This window comes from Spea bombifrons, chromosome 5, assembly GCF_027358695.1.
Source record: "Spea bombifrons isolate aSpeBom1 chromosome 5, aSpeBom1.2.pri, whole genome shotgun sequence".
NCBI classification, from domain to species: domain Eukaryota; kingdom Metazoa; phylum Chordata; class Amphibia; order Anura; family Pelobatidae; genus Spea; species Spea bombifrons.
The window spans coordinates 23107031-23125917 of NC_071091.1; the positions used below are offsets into that span (position 1 = coordinate 23107031).

The window sequence follows — 18887 nt, forward strand, 5'->3', positions numbered from 1 at the left end:
CCAAAGACTGAAAAAAGAGATTCGAAATCTCTCAGCCTTACCAGGGCTGACGCGCCAGCCTCGCACAGGGCGCCTCCTGATTGGCTGCGTCGGGGCACGTGATATGCAAAGCAGATACTAAACCACAGAGGAACAGAATGCAGATAATTCATTTTTCCTTCTTTCTTCCCCCCTTGTTATTTTAAATATATAAATCAGCATTATAGCGTTATCCTCAGCGCATCTTGGCAAAATTAGCGGTATTTGCGGTCCACTATTCTGCAGGTTGCTAAACATGATTAAAGAGGATTATGTGCAGATTTCCTTTGATTTTCCCCTTTAACATGGTTTTTGCACCAATCCTATTCTTATGTAATGTATGATTAGGTTTATTTTACTTTAGTAACTACCAGAAACAGCATTTATGATACCATTGCGCTCAGAACATTAAAATTACAACTTCCAATCTTTTTGTTCAATATATTGTGTTTTCACAGTTTAAAGCTGAACTCAAAATCCAACGATGCATGATCTGTGAAATAAACGGCACTGCAGAGAGATATGCAGTTGTAATATATTTAATCTTGTATAAGGCACATACATACAATGTTCACCTGTGTGTGTGTGTGTGTATGTATACACACACACACACATATATATATATATAGATATATATCTATATCTATATATATATATATGTGTGTGTGTATATATATATATATATATATATATATATATATATATATGCACATACGCACGCACATATATCATGGATGTTTTATTGAAACAAATTCAGAATAATACTTACTTTTGTTACAATTTGGATGTCGCTCGCCTCTTGATCTATCGTATGTTTTACTATTATTATTAAAATAGTATACATTATTGTATGATAACATTATTGCTTAATAAATAAAAATATATATACATACTTTTACTACTACTAACACTACTAATAATAAATAGTATATACTGATATCTATAATTTACTTTCTAAAACTAATTTAAATATCCTACATTTAACATTTTCGACTTTCCATCGTGTGTAGTGTATGGAGTTCAATCTCTACATTCATCTGCAGAGTTAATAAATATAGAAAACTCGCGTGTTATTCTCCAAGTCCACTGGTGAAATCATCTTCTCATAACCATCCAATGTTTGTATAATGCAGTTTTATTGAGCAGGTTACCAGTACCACCCCTCAGAATATTTATTTCAATTCCTTACACACCCAGCCAAATAGTTTAGATGCATCATGTTGTCTACATTTAGGCTTAAGGAAGAAATGCTCAGTGAAAATGTTAAAATAAAAAACAAAGTAGTGTGAATGCGCAGGACAGATACCCTGAGCACAGTACAGAAGGTATGCTCAGCTCTACATGAGAGCTCAACGGCTGGAGGCCAAGGTCAAGGCTAAAGTGGTCGTCTAGCCAGACTGAAGGCTGCCAATTAAGCACTGGACTCACTTGATGAAAGGGAAAGAAGAAATATCCCCATGATGATTATATATATATATATATATATATATACATGAATATATATACTAACATGTGAAACATACCACTAGAATAACTGTATGACCATTAGACTATTATTGTACAAATATAATGGTTTAAAAAATATCCACTCTGTGCTGAGATGGGGGAGGGGTATCCGGTCACTGTTAGATTTCAATTTGTCACCCATTTCCTAAGTGTGGAAAGGCAAGCTGTACCACTGCAATTTCCACGTAGACATGTACAAAGCATCTTTTACCAGAAACACAACTAGTGTAAGTAAAACTAGTTTCTTCGACAATAGGCAAACTTGGACTTTCTTAAATATAATATGCAGTTCTTGGTTGCCTGTCCTGACTTTATTTTTCTGCCTGTGTTTAGCATTTTTTCGCCAGACAGAACACTATCCAGCTTTTTATGTTTGTCCATTAATGTTTTCATACTAGTCATTTGTTTCCTGTTAAGGCATTACAAAGTAAGTGGTAATGGTATGTGGTAAACTCTTTAGTAAACAGAATATAATTAGCACATTTGCAATTCTGTTTCACGTCAAATGTGATATGTTAAATCATCTCAGCTGTATTGGAATATAGTTTATGAGGACTGTTTTTAATACAACCTAATAAGGAATATTATTTAACACTCTAATGAAAGGAGAATGTACACATTGCATAATTTTCAGTCTGTTCCGTGAAAGTTAACTCTTTGAAAAACTCCAATTAAATTCGTATTTGAATCTTTTTGTGTACTTGCACCACAAAAACTACAAAAATTTAAACAATATCCATTCATTGTTTCCTCTCTGTTTTACAGCAGAAATGTTTTATATTTAAAAAACATTGCTAATGTGCAATGAATCAAAGGTTAATTGTTTTTTCCTGATCGATCTTGACTTAATAATTGTGATTCTTTAAGAGACCTATATGCTATGACATTGAAAGCTCGTGTACTTTTTTTCAGAATATAGTTTTTTACAATACCATAATGGTGCGTAAGGTAAATGATACGATGGGTAACTTAAATAAAATAAATAATATCACTTAAAAAACAAAAAAACAAAAAGGCAACACAGTGGAAATATGAATTAGCAATGATAGATATAATCTAGACTGGGAGTGTTTCCAAGCACAGTGTAAAATGTATTGTTCAATACCTATATATTTTTAACATTCCGGCAGCCTAATTAATCGAAATACATATTTTCATGGTGCCATGAAAATGTAATGGGTCTGTCTTTAAATAAAAATTTCCATAATCATTGTGTTCCATGTTACTGGTTAAAAAATGTATATAATTAATGAATGCGAGGGAAATGCTCTTGTTTTGTACAAATGGTGTCTACACATAAGGTAATTAAACAGTGTGACACTTCCCTATAGCCTGAGACCAAAGATCCCACTAACGAAGATGTCTTTCCTTACAGGGTGACCACAGACAGACATGCTTCTTTTTGTTTGCAGTAGGTTTGGGCACTGGTGTCCATCTCTTTGGAAAGCAATATATGAGGTAAGCGTCCATACCATTATTTTTTCTTTAAAAGGGAATATATTTATTTTAGTCTATGATTTATATCTATATAAATCTATCCATATATATATATATATATATATATATATATATATATATATATATATATATATATATATATATATATATATCCATACACAAAAAATGCCCAATAGTACAATTAGCACAGTTATTCTAATATATATGAGCCGCATACTCAAACACACACATTATACATGTATATTTATAAACACTGTGTGTATAGAGACCTAATCAAGCAATCCTTGAAATGACAGCTATAAATACCCCAAAGCCAATAACTTATGACAAATAATTATAATAATAAACTGTGATTACAAATATATGTTACAGGTTGGCATTTCAGGAGTTAAGGGCATCATCTCAGTGTAACATTCAGAGAACTGAACCTTGTTTTCTTATATGCCATTCATAGACCACTCTCTTGTTTTTAATGTATCAAATCTATCTATCTATCTATCTATCTATCTATCTATCCATCTATCTATTACATCTGTGTAGCCTCCCTAAAACTGCCGCATATTAACTCTTCTTGCTAAGTTAAAGGTACATCAAGTGTTGGTGTGAGAAGCCGGTTTCTTCAAAGGCTTTCTCCAGTTCTGCAATTTGGGACTGGTTGTAAGAGATCTTTCTCTCTCTCGTCTGGTCTGGCCGCTTGTCTGAACCTTTGTTGCTGGGAACCTGTTTTTAGACAAAAGGTAATAAACACATATTCAGAACCCATTGTCATCTAGGGTTAATTCACAATATCTTGACCATTTAAACACAAATTAACTCATTCTCAGTAGAAAAAGTATAGCATAAACATGCAACCAAATAATAGTATTTCCCCATTTCCCCAATCTCTTTATATATATATATATATATATATATATATATATATATATAGATATATATTGCATCCTTTATAACATAGACATCGGTCGGACAAGCATATTCAGTATCTAGAATCACAATGTAACATTGTTGCAAGTCAAAACTGGAAAAAAAATATTTTGCTACATTTCGAAGGTTTTGTTTTGTTGCCAAAGCACTACCTCGTTTTTTTGGATCAGGTGCTCACCGATTTGTAGTATGTGCTTAGAGCTGTCCCTAATACAATTACAGTTTCTCAAACTATTATTTTATTATCAAATTATTGTTATTATTATTATTATTATTTTAGCGCCATCATATTCTGCAGCGCTGTGTAATGGGGAAACAGTATTTTAAAAGTAGTACATCTCATGATGGTTTGGACTTTCAGTAACAAAAGGTGAGGGGGGCTCTCCTCAAAATAATATTATGCTTATATAATTATATGAAGAAATAAGAAAGTCAGAAATAAATCTTGATTTCACTATTTTACCTGTGGTCCATGCGTGTAGCGTTCCCAGCCCTATCTGCTGTTGGAGAATGATAGTACAAAAGGCAATTTAGTCTTCAAACATGATTAAGTTTATCCTAAGGCAGAATGGAGGTACAGCAGACCTCTTTAAAATACAGGAACCAACCATTGCTGGTAGGAAAACCCAGCTCCCCTCTCAAACTAGCAGGTTTCTGGAAACTGCAGCTAGCTGATCCACTAATAGCTGCATCCCAGATGTCTGTTTTAGACTTATATAGTGTACAGTAATCATACTCGGATGTTAACACAATTATATTATTGAGGCACCAAATTGTCAGTTTGCCACCACTTCTGCACATAGAAATGCATTTTAGAAGCCTAGCCGAAGTGATAGAACAGATAGGATTTTGATGCCTCAGCACATGATTCTAAAGTTGGACATCAATAGCCTGTGAGTGTCAGTGGCACATTATTTGGTATGCTTCACTTGAAACCGAATCTGCAATTCAGCAAAGAGCAAAGACTGCGCTCTCACTTCTGGCCTGGTGTTAAATTCGTAATCATGCTGTGGAATAGAAGCTTTATGTATATATTAATAGTTACTATGGTTACTGGGCTGGAAATCAGCACTTTAATAATCAGAATAAAAAAAAACCAAAACAAAACATGAAATGGCTAAATGGTTCGAAAATGAATATGCACATTTGTAAAGTATTGTGTCATAAGTGCCATGTAATTTTACCCAGTAAAGTAAGGGAAAATCGAAACAGATTATATATATACTGATTTCTTAAATTTACAAGTAAATATTTAAATTACACTTATTTAAAATGTTATAATTGCATAGGGAACATTTTTCATTGGCAATGTGCCTTTTGTGTATATGTTTACATTTCCAAATCCGTTAGAACTAATGAAAAATAAAAAAAAACATATTCTTCAATCGATGAAATTACTGATGTTTTATTCTAAAGCATTTTTATGATTTATGACTTGTGGCACCTGGATTTGGAGATGTCGGAGATGAAGCATCCATTAATTAGTCGTTACATTAACCTGATGCGTATAGAGTTTACAGGTCAACTTCTTGACATAATCTGCCCGCGGTCCACCAGATACATAGGACATTAGAGTTTGGGGTCACTAAAATACGTTATGCCAGATTCTATTACTTGCGGCAATTATTCATGATAACAAAACACCTATAGAATACCTGCACTCCCACAGATCGAAATAAAAAGTGAGGCAAAAACAGTGATACTTGTTAAGTCGTGCACTAGGCATTTTGGATGTTATTTCACAACCCTGTGAGAGTGGAAGAAAACAGTTCAAGATTCACTAAATATATTTTAAGTAATTAATTTGATTATTTATTGTCTAACCACTTAGTAAGCATTTACTTTTTGTAGACCCTATAAAGGCAAAACTCGGTGAATCTGACCTTAATATGATATTTAGCAGAAGTAACGTCCTCTTTAAGGTTTCCACAAAATCCATAAAATATACTAGAGTATTAAACTACTGGAAAAAAAAACAACGAGTAATGCCTCCAACTTGTATTGTTGCACCCTTTAATGCTTATTGTTTATAGCCTAGGCAAGCCCTCCTCAGAACTGTATACATTTTTCGCATCATTTGTAAAGGCATGGAAAATTTTGCTTGGCTAGATGATGGCATTTAGTAGAAATATAATTTTAGTCCTTGTATCACAGCTGGTAGAGGTAACATAACTGCAATAAATAATTCCTTATGAACTTCTAGCACATATGACAAGTAATGGATTTGAATATAAGCAAATCCCCAGAGCTCTGAGCACATTGTATGCCACATATATGACATCACCAGGGATGCCACAAAATTTGAACAAGGTCCAACCAAAAATAAAAGTCTTGGGGGCAGATGGTGTTGAGAAACCTGTGCTTATGTACAGACTTTAGGTCTAAATTAAAACAGTTATATAAGCAATACGTGAAAATGCAACCAATGTGTGCTGCAAATCCCATCACACTCGACCATCTAAAACAGAGCATTAATCATATTTACAATGGTGAAGTCTATAGCAGCTGGGCATCCACAGATTAGGTATTCATGTGTTAGGGTGCAGAGCATCACCCTCCATCATTAACTTGAATTAGTCACCGTCTTTGCGTTTCTATTCTGTTTTCTAGTACACTGCAAACAAGTGAGTGTTTATATTTCCGAGAGAGGATGAAACATAACGTCGTTAGTGTTTGCTGTTTTCCAGACTTCATGGGAAAAAAGTTTCTAGAGCACCTAAAAGGTGGATTACATTAACCGGTAAGGAATCAAATCCACTTAATTTTATTTTAAAAAGGTAAAGTCCAGAGGCATGTTTTATGTGTATGGTTAAGCATGCAGGGAATGTCTTTAAACGATTATTTTGGATCACATGGTGCAGTTGCCAAAAGATTCCACTAGATGTCTTCAAAGATAATGGTATTAGAAGGTGCTCTGTCATTAGCTAGTTGTGGCCTGCAAGCGTGGAGAATGCTCTTCTTTCAAAGAGTCTTTGCGTAGATCCCCTAGGATATTTTTTGTTTCTTGTAATCTAAGGTGGTTAAGTAAGAAGTGGATAAAAATTGTATTCCTTAGAACAATACACAGCGTCTGGTCTCATTTTATGTATTTAAATGATATGGATGTGCATACTGACTTAGAGTTAATGTTTAAACCATGGCAGTCAAGGACACACTGGTGTTAAGTGCCTTTGACATTCATTCTGTTTTAACACGTTTTAAAGTCCAAGGTTTTGGGTATCCACATTAATCCAGAATTTGTCTGCTTGTTAGGCTAGACAGTCAGGTTGAATGCGGACCAGGAAGTGACCTTGAGGTACTACGAGATCCAATCATTAGTGGTTCTATGAATTGGAGGTTTAATTTTGCCCCTCACAAACCCTGATATTATTTTCTTAGGTGTTTGCTTATATGGTATGTAGTTACTTTGTCACTCACGAAAAGTAACCTAAGGCTGATCATAGAATTTGAATAGGGAATTTTATCTTTACCTAGTTTCTTATTGTGATTTATACTTAAATGTACTCAATATCTATCTATCTATATCTATCTATCTATCTGCCTATCTATCTATATGTCTGTATGTTGGTCCATACATATACATTTACACAGGTTTTCCATGTGTTATCTTTTAAAATTTCACGATTCTCCACTGACAACTAAAACGTTTCATTTATATTTTCAATAAATCATTTAGAAAACCATACCTATATTTAAAACATGTTTCACATCAGTAATATAATACACAAAACATGGCATCTAATCTATAAATTACATTTTAACAAACAATCATGGATAGACTTTGTTCCAATAGTACTTCTTAGTGGAAATAGTGTAGGCGTGTATATTTCAGAAAATATGTAGTCTTCCAGTAATAGTTAGAGATGTGACAGGTATGAAATATGCTGGGTGTGGTACAAAATTTAGTAATTAACATATTCCTTTCTATTAGCATTTGTAAAAAGTTGATTCATTTGGCTAATTTTCAGGATATTATCAGCATGCTTCTGCTTATCTTTCTCTGTTTTACGTATGGGACATTGAACAAAACATTTCATACGATTGCTGTTTGTTTAAATTGAAACATGGATAATTGCTGCAACAAATTCAGAAAATTCAAGTTAATTTGTAGCTTTTAATTTTGGTGCAGGTCACAGCAAAGTGTTTTATTAAATATTACATTTTAAATATGTCAGTCTGTAAACAATATATGTAAAAGCAGATAAATAAACTGTGCTTGCTTGATCACTATGGAATCCTGTTTTAGTTAGTTAAAAGACATGAAAACATGAAAACATCTATTGGTTGTCAATAACAAACTAAAAGAAAAAGACGGAATATAAATTCGAAATATAGTTTCGGATTCTGTTGATAGAATGTGCTTGCCCCATGGCCATATATACGCGGTAATTTACAGTAGTCGTTAACAACACACCAGAAATATAGCTTATACAGATAGTATCCCAGTACAACTGGATACTATTAAGTCCCATAACTCCCATAAATGAGGTCACTGTTCTGCTTATTGTATACATACTTTGCACTTTGGTGTATACAATATTTCTGATTATGCGTACATGATTTACTATAGAATAAATGGAAAGGATATTGGGATTACAATGAAATATCACTACTGTATTTACATAAATTCAAGATAATATTTAGCAGAATGTTAGCTAGAACAGGACTATCATTTTGTGAATCATGTTATATCTTCATGTAAAAAAATCAAAATATGTAATATATGTGACTTGTGAAATCAGATGAGATTTTAATGATTACTTTTTTAAAAAAAAGTGTTTGGCGTATAATAAGTGGGAAAATATTTATTTGCCATTCACAATTCTAGATTGATTGTAATTCCCGAGACTTCGGGATACTGTAAACGAAATCTGTATACCTTATTCCTTTAACTGGTCAGACAGAATTTTATCTCAATGTAACAGAAGGCGAAGTATCATGTATGTTTTATAGTAAAGTTCATGATGTGTTTCTTCCCTAGACTTGATTAATTCTATGCATTTATATTGTCATCATGTAATTGCTCATGCTTTTATGAATTATTAAGTATTATTATTATTATTAGTAGTATTAGTATTATTATTATCCACACCGTAAGAAAATATTAAAGCTGAGTCATTGAAAAGCTCCAAGTAGAAAATATACACATATTTAAAATAAGGATTTCTTATTAAAATATGATTTGATTAGAGGGACAATTCGGTAACAATGCGTTTTCAAAGTATCTTTTTATTTCAACATGTATTCACCCTAAACAGTTTTTTAAAAAATAAATAACCCATAGTCTACTAATCAAGTACAATAAGGGGGGAAAAAAACATGTATTATCTTGAAGTATTATTCACATCTTTACATGTGTACATAGTGAATTCATAACACACACATCTAGCACAGCATAGTGAACAAAACATGTGAATATAAAACTGAAACAAAGTAAACTAACAAAAAAAATAAATAAAGAGCAAATTGCTTGGAAGAATAGCTAAACTACATTAGAACATATTGAGAGAAATAATGCAAAAGCATTACACTTATTTATAAGCTGAACAGCCAACAGGTAATTTGTGAATAATTTTATTAAAATATTATCAAATGGTCAAAAGTTAGCTATAAATAATTTTAAGACAACACAAACCAAGACCTCATTACATTACATCTTATTTTTATTAGGGAGAAAACAAAATTATCAATAGCTTTAACATTAAAATCTTGAACAATGGTAGGACATACTGCAGTCCATTAGACTCCAGAATAGAAACAAAATTCAAGATTTTATATGAACAATCACTCACACAATATACTAATAAGAACAGAAATCTAAACATTATATTTAACTTATAATGTGCAAGTGCAAGTCCCTACAAATACAACTAAACCATGCCTCAAACATTATGCAGTCCATTTAATAAGTTATTATGTGCCTGAAAAATGAACTTTAGAACAATGTGTCCAGTTCTCAAGCACCTATATTTAATAAAGTAATGTTTTCATCAGAAGCTGAAATGGCACATGATCTAAATAAGAATTTTCTAAGTGAGGCCCATGGGCAAAGAGCATATAATAAAAAAAAACTGTTCTGTACCACAACATTAATTTTACAGCCATTATATAGCTTAATTAATAAGACATCTGTATAAATAATATAATTTGTTATAACAACTTTCATGATGTTTTGTGTATATTGCAACGAAAGAGGGGCAAAATTATAAAAAAATAATTAAAAAAATACTTAAAAGGATGTGCTGGTAATGAAGGTCAGAATTTACCATTTTGATTAAATTGAGCACTGGAACAAAAGCTGTGATTTAAAGCTAAAGGGTATAACACAAAAGGGTAATTTACAAAAGGACTGTTTCACAAAATGCGATATAGATGCATGGATTAACCTTAACAGCACACGTGGCTGTAAAACAACAGCAGAACATGAATTAATGGAATGTGTGGAACATGTAAAAGGTATTTCATGGGACAGTTAAAGAGGAACTGTTGCCATCAGTTATTACTGTAACTAAATTCATTAGGTAAAACTACTTATAGTCTGTTCTTTGTTTGCCAAACGGCCTAATTGTTTTGGTGATAATTAAAGGTTAATATCATGGAAGCAAAGATCTGTGTCTCATTGTGGCAGGGTATTCTTAAATTAACTTCATTGTCGGCCCCGATCAAAGCAATGTACTGGGGGCCCTACCCACCCCTTCAAAGAGCATGATGTGAAGTGAGGATTAATCAACAGAAATATGCATATATGTGTGTACATGTAAAGGAGAGCGGAAGAGGGCCAGCTGGTTTGAGTTTGACAGACAAACACACGCACATGGCATAGAAGAAGAGCCAGCCCTATCATGGGTCCAGATTGGTACACTGGACTCAGGCGGCACATAGTGGGCGGGATTGGTAGGAGAGCACTGCGCTCGTACGCTGATGCTGACCAAATAAAAAGTACATGAAAACATAGAGATCAACTGAATATCACATACAAATCCTGCATTACAGGTGTAGATCAACTGAAAAACATAAAAGTAATACCTATAACAATTTTTAATAAAGATTAACAAGATCTACAATTTAATTTAAACAAAATTATACATTTGCGTAAGAGAGGATGTGTATGTGTGCATGTATGTGTGTACTGTAATGTGTAAGTGTATAATGTTTAGAGAGGGTGTGTATGTGTGCATGTATGTACTGTATGTGTAAGTGGTGTTGGAGTGGCTGTGTGTATGTATAGACAAGCAAGTATATGATGTATGTATGTGCAAGCCAGTGGTATTGGAGTGGCTATGTGTCTGTATGTATGTACAAGCCTGTGGTTTTGGAATGGTTACGTGTATGTATGTATGTGTGAGGTGTGTATAGATGTATGAGATTGTGTGTGTGTGTGTGTTTATGTACTACCATTCAAAAGTTTGGGGTCACATAGAGATGTCCTTGTTTTTCAGAAAATCTAATTTTGTCGATTAAAAAACCATCAAATGGATTGGAAATACAGTTTTAATGTTGTTTTAGGGGCTCGGTGATGAATCACATTGCTGGCAGCAATGCAATTCACCATGGGACCTCTGGGCAACTGCCCAGTGTGCCCATTCATTAAGATGGCACTGGTCTGAACCAGTCAACATAAATCAGCAACTTAAAGATAGGCAAAAGATAAGTTATTGGGTGGAATACTTATGCAGATCTTGAGGACAAGTTAAGACCCTTAATATACATATCTATTAAGTATTCTGTATATTGCCATTTCATCATAGTTACCTTGGTTTATTTTTGAGTATAGAACTGCAAAATGTTTCATTAAGTGAAAGCTTTAGGTCAGATAGGAAAGTACAACACTTGGTATATGAGGTTGTTGGCCTTTCTGTATTATCAGATTCATTGTTTCTATGATTCTGTAGTCAAACATCCAGAACAGAATCAATGTTTAAATTATGCACTTAATAACAGCTATCCATAAATAATTACGTGCATACAAACATACATACATAAATGCTCCAAAAAGATGTCCAAAAATGGTTTAGGTTTGAATTGCTGTAAGATGTGTCACCAAAGTCAAATTAATACTATCATTAGGGAGCTGTTTTGTTTGTTTTGTTTTTTTTTTTGCTTATGTGTCATGAGGCACAAGTACCTTCCATATATACACCTGAAAATGCTTCTTTCAACTGTTCTCCCACATATTGTGCTACCTGCTTGTATGTATAAGTGTGTGCATGGATGTCTATGTATACGTGTATGTGGGCATGGACGTCTATGTAAAAGTGTATATGAGCATGGATGTCTATGTATAAGTGTGTGAGCATGGATGTGTGTTTATAAATGTGTGTGGTCATGGATGTCTATTGAGTTTTAAAACTGGGGACAACAGAGGGGACAACAGAGGACCAAATCAGATAAAGTGAACAAAGATTTCAGCAATGAAATAGAGACTATGTATTTGCAATGATGTAAGTATAGGGAAGTAATTGGTTTCTTTCTGGGTTATCTGCCCAAGCAGCAAGATTTGCACCTCCTGTTCTCTTGTTGTCCTACTTTGGACCACCTAAAAACCAAGGGTAATGGCCTGGCCCAAACTGGCCATCTGGCACACAGGGCAAAAAGCCAGTAGGCCATCAGTCGACAGCATCACACACTGGATATCTCCCAGCCACCCAGCAGTATGAAATGGGACTCTATGTAACACCTGTTCATAGGGCCAACAAGCACATTACCAATGGAAGTTCAGTTTGTGTTACGTTAGTGTTATGTTCAGTGATTTTAGTAATCTGAGGGCAGTTGTACTTTTCCGTTTAACTGGAAAAAAAGCTTTTAAAACCATTGTTCACTAGTTAAATTTGATGGTTTACCTTTATAAAATTAACCAAAATCCCAAATGAATATTTTATGAAGCATTCAAGCAACATACAAACAAATGTACTTGTACATAAGAAAGTACAATCAAATTTAAATTCAATTACAATCTTTACTGGTTTGTTAAACTTTATTAATCGCATATTAAAATTGCCAATGTGTCTGCTTTAAAGCAATAGACATAGAATTTATAAATGCTTTGGTATCGTTGGCAAATATCTTTGGCGATCTTTGTGCTAGGCAAGTCAGGCAGCTGCCCTTGGTGACTGAAAAGGGGGCACTGGCAGCTGGCATGGGACCCTTCACAATGAATGGCGTACACAAGACATCTATGTGACAAAGGGGGTTCTTGTCTAAGGTGCTATTTGGTTGAAGACCTGACCAGAGAATATCTTCATATACTACTGCTATCTTACAGTATCTCACACCCCTCACATTTTTGTAAATATTTTATTATATTTTTTCATGTGACAATACTGAAGAAATGACACTCTGCGACAAAGTAGTAAAGTAGTGAATGTACAGCCTGCATAACAGTGTAAATTTGCTGTTCTCTTAAAAATAACTCAACAGACAGCCATTAATGGCTAAATCATGGCAACAAAAGTGAGTACACCTCTAAGTGGAAATGTCTAAATTTGGCCCAATTAGCCATTTTGCCTCCCCGGTGTCATATCAAATACAAATCTTTCACCCCATACAAATGAAACCAGTTGTAGAACAGCAACGGCACGCTAATTGGAGTTTGTAGTTAGCTTTAATATATACCCTTGGAACCTGACCAAGGAACATGCATTGATTAGCATCATATTTCCACAATATCAAGTGCAATATAGTATTGAAATTCAATAATTAAACTGTGATTATTTAATACAACAGGTAAAAATGTTCATGCATGTGGCTTTTCACCATTATTCCCACAGTGTATAAAATATAAAACAAATGCATTTTGCAACATTGTTGCATTTGAACTAGCTAATCTAGGCACAAACTACGAGAATAAATAGAGGGCATTCAGGTATGAAACTGTTTGTAAACAAAATATGCTATCCTGAAAACATCCATTAAAGGTGTTGTTCCACTTATCCAAAACATTGGTAATTAATCAATGAAATATTTCTGGGAAAGGTTTGGACTTCACAGATTCGCCAGAATAGGTGAAATGACACTTTGAAATGTATGCAATATTTGAATGAGGTGCAATGTTTTTGGTATTAAAGAGACTGGGACGAATATAGGTGAAAAGTTCATCATAACTACCACAAGCCACTGTTGTCTTAATGTTCCAGAATAGGTTTGGGTCACAGTGAAGTTTGCTCAAGGCGGAGGACAATATCTTGTCACCTGTACACATACCATGACTTGTAAACATAGGAGTAAATGAACAGTCACTCCAAACAGTTCCTGAATACATCACAGTCTAAAAACCTAAAAACCCCACATAAAAAACATGACTTGCTAATATGTTCTAAGATCTTGGATGCTCAGAAATGTTCTCCTACATATACACTATATGACCAAATGTATGTGGATGCCACTCCTAATTACTGAGTTTAGGTGTTTCAGTCACAGCCACTGCTAAGGGCAGCTGCTCAGACTCTTCACTGGTTGATGCCAGATGAGCCCCCTGCCAGCGACCAATAGAGTCGCTCTTACGAATCCTGGTGCCGCCATATTTGTTTGCTCGTTATTTGGTTTGACATATGAAAACGTTACATCCGTGTTCATGTTCTCCCGAATACGAATGCACAAGTCTAAAAATTATGGTCTGGGGCTGTTTTTCACAATTTGTGCCTTTTAGTTCCAGCATAATATTAATGCTACAACATACAAAGACATTTTAGACACTGTATGCTTCCAACTTTTTGTGACCAGTTTGGGGAAAGCAAGGTCTATAAAGACATGGTTTGATGAGTCTGGTATGAAGTAACCCAACAACACTTTTAAACACCTTTGGGATGAGTTGGAAAGATGATTGTGAACCAGGCCTTCCAGTTCAACATCAGTGCCTGACCTCACAAATGCTCTTTTGTCCGAATGGAAACCCTGACAGACACCTTCCGAAATCTTGTGGAAAAGCTTCAGAGAGGAGTAGAGGCTGTTATAGCTGCAAAAGGGAGTGGAGTGTGTGGCGGAGTTAACTTCATGTTAACACCCATGGTTTTTAAATGTGCTGTCCAATAAGCTGATTGGCCAGGTGTGATGGTCGGGTGTCTACATACTTATTATAGAGTATATAGTTCTTATATAGCGTATATCTACAATCAGCAGAAAACCAATTTATTTTTCTGTTTTTAAAACATTAAAGACATTTGTGCTATGATTTTTCTTTCATTTTGTGAATATTAGTGAATGCGTGGATCTCACTTTGTATCATCTTGCCTACATGAATAAGAAATGTTCATAAAGGATTAAAAACAAAAGCCAATACTGAAGGCCATTTTGAGCTGTTCCCTGTGTGCCACGGACAAAATATGAACTAGCCGTGCTTCCATACATGCTTACCCTAAATGCTTAACCTTAAACATGGCTATATATTTGTGTATACACATTACAGCTACCATATACACCTGCAATAAAGACCTTTTACAGCATATGTATGATGTATAAACACTTGCAATATACACATATTGCTGCATGCAACTTTTATAAGCATTGCTTTTTATAAAGGGGCAGTAAAATAGCTTGTTGCACAAGGAAGGAGAGGGTGAAAGGTGAAGCTGGTGAGATAGTCCAATGTGGTGTCTGGTAATTGGGCTAGAAATGAAACCACGTAAGCTGCCAACAAGGAAGCTAGGATTTTACAAATGAATGTGTTATTTAAATACAAATTACATACATTGATGTTACAATTCAATTGAAAGAAGAATTCTGATTGTCATCTTTGTATGTTTTTATACAATTGAAATGGCTGCCCGGTGTAGCGATAACTGCCACTATTGTAATACTAATTATTACTTTTATATTTTCTTAAATATTTTAATAATTATTATTATTTTTACTACTACTACTACTACTATGTATTACATACAGGCCCGGACTGGGACAAAAAATAGGCCCGGGCATTTAAGCCTGAGCAGCACATTTTTATTTATTTATTTATTGTTAAAGCCCACCCTTCATGTACCATCTTTGCATTTACTCACTCACTCACACAAATCATTAACACATTCATTAATGCAGTCTCACAAATCATGCACCCCCCTCCCTCACCCTACTTACCTTGTTGCCGGAGCAAGCAGCAACTACGATCGGGCACGCAGCAGGGCCGGATTGACTTAGGGGCTGATAGAGCTGCAGCTCCAGGCCTTTACCTTAAAATAGGCCCAGTCAGGACCGGACTGACTGGGCCTATGCGGCCTCTACGGCCGCATTAACGCAGAGCCCCTTAAGCCCGCCGCAACTGCGACCGGGTCCGCCACTCTAAAGGGCCGGGAAGCCCCCACCAGGGCACAGGGCTTAAATTAAAACATTGGGGGTTTTTTTTTAACTTTATTTAACATCCTCCATGTTAAATAAAGTTAAAAAAAAACTTTATTTAACATGGAGGATGTTAAATAAAGTAAAAAAAAAAACCCCGATGTTTTAATTTAAACCTTGTGCGGCTGCACACACGTAAGGCCGGCCCTGGTGGGGGCTTCCCAGCCCCTTAGAGTGGCGGACCCGGTCAAAGTTTGGGGCAGGCGCCCCTTATGCCCTGCGTTAATGCGGCCGTAAAGTCCGCATAGGCCCAGTCAGTCCGGTCCTGACTGGGCCTATTTTAAGGTAAGGGCCTGGAGCTGCAGCTCCATTAGCCCCTAAATCAATCCGGCCCAGCCCACCGGGCAAATGCCCAGTGTGCCCGATGGCCAGTCCGTGCCTGATTACATACCATATTTGCTCAGTTATAAGACACAGGACCTGGATCCTCCTCTCTGTCAGTAGGTGAACGTCTGCGCGGTGTACGTAGACAACCTCCACTGCTGCTGGCCGTTACTTCCACCGGGGCTTCTGTGGTGGAGCACCGGAAGGTCATGTCATGCCAGCGTCCCGTCATAGAAACCCTGGCAGAAGTGCCAGCAGCAACGGAGGTTGCAGGCATATTGGCAAGTAGGGGGGAATAAGGCATATCTGGGGCAGAGTGGTAAATAGGGGGGTATAAGGCATGCCAGGGAGGCAGAATGGCATATGGGGGTATAAGACACATCAGGGGAGTCAGACTGGCATTTAGGGGGGAATAAGGCATATCTGGGGGGCAGAGTGGTAAATAGGGGGGTATAAGGCATACCATGGAGGCAGAATGGCATATAGGGGGTATAAGACATATCAGGGGAGTCAGAGTGGCATATAGGGGGGTATAAGGCATATCACAGGGGCAGAGTGGCATATCAGGCGCCTGAGTGGCATATAGGGGGTATAAGGCATATATGGGTGGCACAGTAGCAAGCCGTGGGACAGATGAGCAATCATCGTTTTAATTAAATATGAAAAAATAGTTTACATGTGAATTAATGTTAACAAGTAAAACCTTTTTCCTATAGGGTAGTTTTATATTCAGGCTTTTTCTTTTTTTTTTCTAAATTATTGTTAAAATTTATACATTAAACCAATTCTCTCCTCCTGATGGGAAGGTTCATGCTCTTCTTCTTTCCTCTTATACAACCACATGTCCCCTTGACCTGATACGTTCTCTTCCTAGCCCAAGTACTCATCATAATTCAATTATTCCATTCCCCTAGTAGCTCCTTTTGTCCTCTATCCAATTTCAAAACATCTTTCTTATGGATAGAGACCATAGTTGAGGTCTAACCAATGATCTAACCAGTGGTTTGTATAGTTACAAAATAACCTTTTCTGTTCTTGCTTCAATATACTTTTTATGCATGCCATATTTTGTTTGCTTTTGCAGCTGTTACTTGGTAGTGCACGTCATACGTAAGTTTACAGTCTACCAGCATCCCCAAATTTGCTGCACTTTTTGCTGCACTTGCTTTGTTTTCGGCCATTTTGTGGGGGATCTGGCCTCATTCTTGGAAATGAATTTGAATACACAAGTCTTCTTCCCACTCCCATGGTCATTCACAGAGAGGGAAAAGGACTACTCCCTAAAAGGAATCCAACAGTGTTATTCTGTTTTGGGGTCTGCATGTTGTTCATATGTTTGTGGAGACAGTTCAGAGGTTCATCAAGCTGGCTCAGGACCGAACCAGCCAATGGAATGCACCTATGGAGCCACATGAAAAACTATGTTCGGTAGTCTTAGTAAGAACATTGAGTATGCATCGTTTTTAAACTGGCAGAGAAATGAAAGGCAGTAGGATTCTCTAAGCTCCCCTAACCATGCATTACAGCCCTATACCAGTCTGATAGGAGGAGGACTGAGGTATATTACTGCATGTATGTGTCTGTGCTGGATGTCAAATCTGCCATCTCTACATATATATCCATATACCTGTCTAGTGGTCTGAGTTGGTTTCGGGATCTACCACCTGAAGCAACATTTGTAGCCATTTTGTTAATGCAACCCTCAAAACAGTGTTGACCAAAGATTTCTATTGCAACATAATACTAAAGGAAGAAACTGCAGTTACATTTCCCCAACACCATTATCTGTTGGAAGAGCCAACAGGTACAGAGTCATGCCATCTTTGTGGAGCGACCATGCAGGATACAAGGAGACAAAATAAAAAGACAGAATTTGACATTGTCCATAAAAAGTATGCCAAACTACACGCTCAGTGAGAATTGGTAAAGTGTTTTTCTATTACATAGATGTAAACAGAAAGTTTCATTGCAACCTCAGTATATGTGATATTTTAGAACTTGCTTTTTTTTCATCCAGCAGATGCCAACAAACTTGGTGAATTACCTGGCATGAAAGTCTTCTGCAAATGTCACAGACTGGTTTACCATGTGCGACTATAGTCTCTGTTGAAGCAAGAGGTCAAATGGTCAGAAATGAAGATTTTCCCATTCAAATAGATGAAACCAGTTTTGCCAGTCGATTGAAATACGATCGTGGGAGAACTTCAAGAAGCGATAAGAGGTGATTCAGAAGTTGAACATGCAGTAATTAACAACAGGAACCATGGGGCTACAGTTGATGGACCCTGGGTGTTCAAAACAGGAATCAGACAGCCTCTACTTAGTATTTTTAT

At 35.8% G+C, this 18887-nt stretch overlaps 1 long non-coding RNA gene across 2 annotated transcripts; it reads left to right on the forward strand.

Moving 5' to 3' along the window:
• The first annotated feature begins 2870 nt into the window (after positions 1–2870).
• Positions 2871–18646, forward strand: LOC128497613 (uncharacterized). 2 transcript variants are annotated; one of them, XR_008354335.1, is made up of 4 exons: positions 2871–2988; positions 3562–3719; positions 6517–6646; positions 18572–18646. It is a non-coding gene; the product is annotated as an uncharacterized LOC128497613 (long non-coding RNA). The 2 variants fall into 2 exon arrangements; XR_008354334.1 differs by having other exon boundaries at positions 18575–18645.
• Positions 18647–18887: the final 241 nt, after the last annotated feature.